At 44.9% G+C, this 5,000-nt stretch overlaps 1 protein-coding gene across 1 annotated transcript in view; it reads left to right on the top strand.

Moving 5' to 3' along the window:
• The window catches only part of LOC119597422 (stromelysin-3-like), a 28,674-nt gene that overhangs the window by 8,368 nt on the left and 15,306 nt on the right, over positions 1-5,000 (top strand). The gene's annotated exons all lie outside the window — the stretch shown is intronic.

Raw genomic sequence — 5,000 nt, 5'->3', positions numbered from 1 at the left:
CGAAAATTAATCAAAGGCATGGACAAAGAAGTAAAAAAAGACGGCCATAAAGTGTGTTAATCTCAGACACAAAAACTTTGTTGTTCCATATTGCATCGTTGCACCTCCTGCCCAGTTCATATGCCAAACATCTGCTTTAATCTCTGCTTGTGATGACGCTGCAAGCACCCCAGCCTTTTGACCTACTGTTAGTAACATTTGCTCCAGTCATTAAGATGTGGAAAAAAGGGCCAGTGAATTTCTTGGTCCGATTTTTAAGGAGTTGTTAAGTAATGTTGGTGAGCGGTGTTGGCTTCTTGCAAAGGTTGCTTTGTTATTTGTAGTAAAACCTGTTAAAGCAGATTTTTTAAAAGGCTTTATTTGGTATTGCATGGTGAATCAAAACTGAATGTTCTGCTAGTTTACTTCATGGCTGTGTTACAGCTTTACTGATTTTTAAGAATCGGAGATCGAGAATTTTATATATAAAAAAACTTTTACGTTGCCCACTTCTTAATGTTTACCATTAAGTTCTTTGCCTGCCTTATTAATATCACTAGATTCTTTATTCTAATTCTTTGTCCTTCCTTCCGTGCTGAATCGGTTGTAAACAATGACCATTCATGAACGCTTACATACGTTCAGTGAAGGACCAATACGAGATGATAAAAAGCATTCTGATCCGATGTTATTTCCTAGACATTATTACACATTTCTTACTGGACTTCCACCTTAATTTAGGCTCTACCAATCCGGAGTAACTGGCAAATAACAGACTGAACGCTACCTTAAGATGCGATGTTTGCACACGTCACGGCCTCTCTGAAGCAATGACTCAGTGAAGTGTGTAGTTCAGGCAAGTTTATTCAGTAACATTACGATGTTATTTTGTATTAAGAGCGACATTAAAACGCAGATACTTCTTGTCTTTCTCTTCTTTAATTGCCCCCATCTGGGATATATATATATATATATATATATATATATATATATATATATATATATATATATATATATATATAATAAAACACACACACACACACACACACACACACACACACACACACACACACACACACACACACACACACACACACACACCACCACACCACACACACACCACACACACACACACACACACACACACACACACACACACACACACACACACACACACACACACACACACACACACACACAGCCTACATATAAATATTCGTATATAACTCCCATCAGTCCACTTCCCGTCCCATGCAACCTCTCCCTCTGTGACTCACGCAAGATCCGCTTGCAATTAGAGCAAGTGCATAACGAGGCCCCTTGACCCAACGTCTGAAATAACTAGGGGAAAGTATTTACCTTCAAGCAGTGATCCGTTTCAAGGGGCGGAACTTGTATCCTGTATCATTAGCCAGGAAAGCTTATTAATGGTGTAGAGGATGAATATATAAAAAAAAAGTTATGATAAGCGATGAGAGAATCTTTGAGGAAAAGTTCGTATGTACTTATCTCTGTATGTCTGTTTGGCGTTTTCTTTTCTGCTTGTCTGTCTCTGTGTCTGTTTGTTTTGTTTGTTTGTCTGTCTGTCTGTCTCTGTCTTTGTCACTCTGTCTCTCTGTCTGTCTGTCTGTCTCTGTCTGTCTGTCTGTCTGTCTGTCTGTCTGCTGTCTGTCTCTCTCTCTCTCTCTCTCTCTCTCTCTCTCTCTCTCTCTCTCTCTCTCTTCTCTGCCTGACTCTCTATATTCCTCTTTCTCCCCCCTCCCCCCTTCCCCCCTCCCTCCCCACCATAGTTGAATAAACAAGCATATTAATGAAGAACAGATCAATAACTGATAATAAGTAAGTAAGTAATTATGTAAATAAGCAAATAAACAAATCAAACAATTCGCGGCCGGGAGAGCAAAGGTCAGGGGGGAGAAGGGAGTGAAGGAAGGTCAAGGAAATAAAAATTGGAGAAAAAAAGAAAACACATGAAAGACGAGGAGAAGGTGGAGGACGAAGAGGAGGAAGTGACAGTGGTGGAGGAGAATGAGGAAGAGCAGAGGAGGGTGGATAGGATTAGGAAGAAGGTGGTAATGGTGATGAGGAAGAGGAAGAGCAGGAAGAGGAGGAGGAGGAAGAGGAGATGGAGGAAGAGGAGGAAGAGGAAGGGGAAGAGGAAGAGGAAGGAGAAGAAGAAGAAGAAGAAGAAGGAGATGAAGAAAGAGAGAGATAAAGAAAGAAAGAGGAAGAGGAAGGGGAAGAGGTGGAGGTGGAGGAGGAGGAGGAGGAGGAGGAGGAGGAGGAGGAGGAGGAGGAGGAGGAGGAGGAGGAGGAGGAGGAGGAGAAGAAGAAGAAGAAGAAGAAGAAGAAGAAGAAGATGAAGAAGAAGAAGAAGAAGAAGAAGAAGAAGAGGAAGAAGAAGGAGAAGAAGAAGAAGAAAGAGGAAGAGGAAGAGGAAGAGGAAGAGGAAGGAGAGAGAGAAAGAAGAAGAAGAAGAAGAAGAAGAAGAAGAAGAAGAGAAGAAGAAGAAGAAGAGAAGAAGGAAGAAGAAGAGAAGAAGAAGAAAGAAGAAGAAGGAAAGAAGAAGAAGAAGAAGAAAAGGAAGAAAGGAAAAGAAAAGGAAAAGGGAAAAGAAAAGGAAGGAAAGGAGAAGGAGAAGGAGAAGGAGAAGGAGAAGAGAAGAAGAAGAAAGACAAAGATGATTAAGAAGAAAAACAAGAACAACAGCGCACGAACGAGAGCAAGGGTCCCTCTCTCCGCATTGTATCTGAGCGACAAGGCCACAAGGCCACAGACTCCGTACCCAGCGCCTAAAGGCATGGCCACAAGCCGCCCAGGGCAGATCGCCACAGGTGGACCAGGGCAGTGCGCCGCCAAGATCCGAGCCCAAGCGCGTAGAAGATAAGGCCCGTATAAAAGAGCCGTGATGAATATACGTGCGGCGGACATGATTCGATTGGGGGAGTCGAAGGGCTGGATGAAAGAAAGGAAGATGGGGTGATGAGAGGGAAGGGAGGGGGGGAGGGGAGGGAGGGAAATGGCGAGGGAGGAAAGGAAAGATGGGGGTGAGAGAGGGAGAAAGGGAAGGGGGGGAGGGGGGAATGGTGGAGAGAGGAGGAGGGTGAGCTAGAGGATGAGGGTGGGGGTGAGGGAGAGGGTGAGGGTGAGGGTGAGGGAGAGGGCGAGGAAGAGGGAAAGGGTAAGGTAGAGAGTGAGAGAGAAAGAGAAAGAGAAAAAGAAAAAGACAGGGAGAAAGTTACAGATAACAAAAGTTAAAACAAAAACGTAAACAGCGTTATTCCGTATCAACAACAAACAAAACAAATTGCCAGAGAGACACAAGCAGAAGGTAACTGTAAACAAACCGCAGACGTCCATCCACAAGGCATTTCCTGGGATGGGTGTCCTAAGTGACTCACCAGGATCCTGTTTTTTTTTGTTGAAGAAGACGCTTTTAGATCAGTTTCCCCTTAACGTGTGAAAAATTTTCTTTGAACGAATATCAACAAGTGGGATATAGTAACCCTGTTTATAATGCAAAGTAGAAGTGAACTTGGATTGTGAAATATTACTGTATTTTCAAAACGAAGGCTTTGTTAGAAATTGTGTGGGGGAACAAGCTAATGCACGTAGACATGCACACAAAATAAAATAAAGCACGTATACAAAGGCAGAGAACACACACACAAAATTACACCCTCCCCCCTCCTCTCTCTCTCTCTCTCTCTCTCTCTCTCTCTCTCTCTCTCTCTCTCTCTCTCTCTCTCTCTCTCTCTCTCTCTCTCTCTCTCTCTCTCTCTTCTCTCTCTCTCTCTCGCGATTCGCAATATAAAAGCTTTGAGAACCAAGGTCACAAGAGGTCAGGATAGCACACTGTCAAGCACCAGGACACAGCAAGGTCGGGAAGGGAGCGGTTGGTGGGGATAGTGATGGGGAAGAATGATGGAGAAATGGGGGAGGTATGGGAAGGAAATGGGGGAGAATGATGGAGAAATGGGGGAGGTGATGGGGAGGGAATATGAGGAAATGAGGGAGATGATGAGGAAGAATGATGGAGAAATGGGGGAGATGATGGAGAGGGAATATGAGGAAATGAAAAACATGAGGTCATTGGGAAATGTGATGGGAAAGCGAGATAAGAGAATGAGAAATAGATAGGAAGGAAAGATAAAGAAAGGAAGAGCAAGGGCAGGGCGCAATAACTATGAAAATGTTAGGAGGAGGTGATGACAAGGGGTCAGGGTAGGGTAGAGGAGGACAGTGTGTGTGTGTGTGTGTGTGTATGTGTGTGTGTGTGTGTGTGACTGTGTGTGACTCTGTGTGTGTGTGTGTGTGTGTGTGTGTGTGTGTGTGTGTGTGTGTGTGTGTGTGCGCGTGTATAGGCGAGACTTTCTCAGTCTGATAGAGTCCAGCTAGTATAGTATTTACATATATTCATATGTATATATAAAAAACAAACACGTTCAAATGAATCAAATTTATTAACTTCGTGTGGAGTGAAGTCCCTCAGCAAATGTTACATAACCAGCAGCGATTGCTCTTACCGCACAAGTTATCAGCTGCAAGACACGTCAGCGCTGCCTCGTTCATTCATTATCTTATCCTGCTAAATGGCCTCATTCATGTCAGTTATCATAATAAGCCAGTCACGTCGAGACATGAAAGAAACGCCTGCACGAGGCCGGCGAGATGAGCTGGCGGCGCGCGGGGTGCAGTTGCCTCCTGCTGGCACACCTGCTGCGCCGGCCGCTACCACTGCTGTTTCTGTCTCGGCGGTGTTGGTGTAACCCTTGCTCCTCGGCGGCGCTCGGCCTCCTCCTCGCTAACAAGCTCAACAAGATCATAATTATGGGAACGCGGAGACGCTCAGGCTGCCCGCCGCCCGCCCGCCCGCCCGCCCCTGCCCGGCCGTTGACCACAGGGGGCGCGGCCGCACACGAGATGTAAACACGCAGACACGTTAGAGTAAACAGACATATACGAACTCACGTAAATGCTTATACATATACACACACATGTATAGACGAACACACACTAAC

Source organism: Penaeus monodon, chromosome 3 (assembly GCF_015228065.2).
Source record: "Penaeus monodon isolate SGIC_2016 chromosome 3, NSTDA_Pmon_1, whole genome shotgun sequence".
NCBI lineage: Eukaryota > Metazoa > Arthropoda > Malacostraca > Decapoda > Penaeidae > Penaeus > Penaeus monodon.
This window is presented reverse-complemented; position numbering and strand designations above follow the sequence as displayed.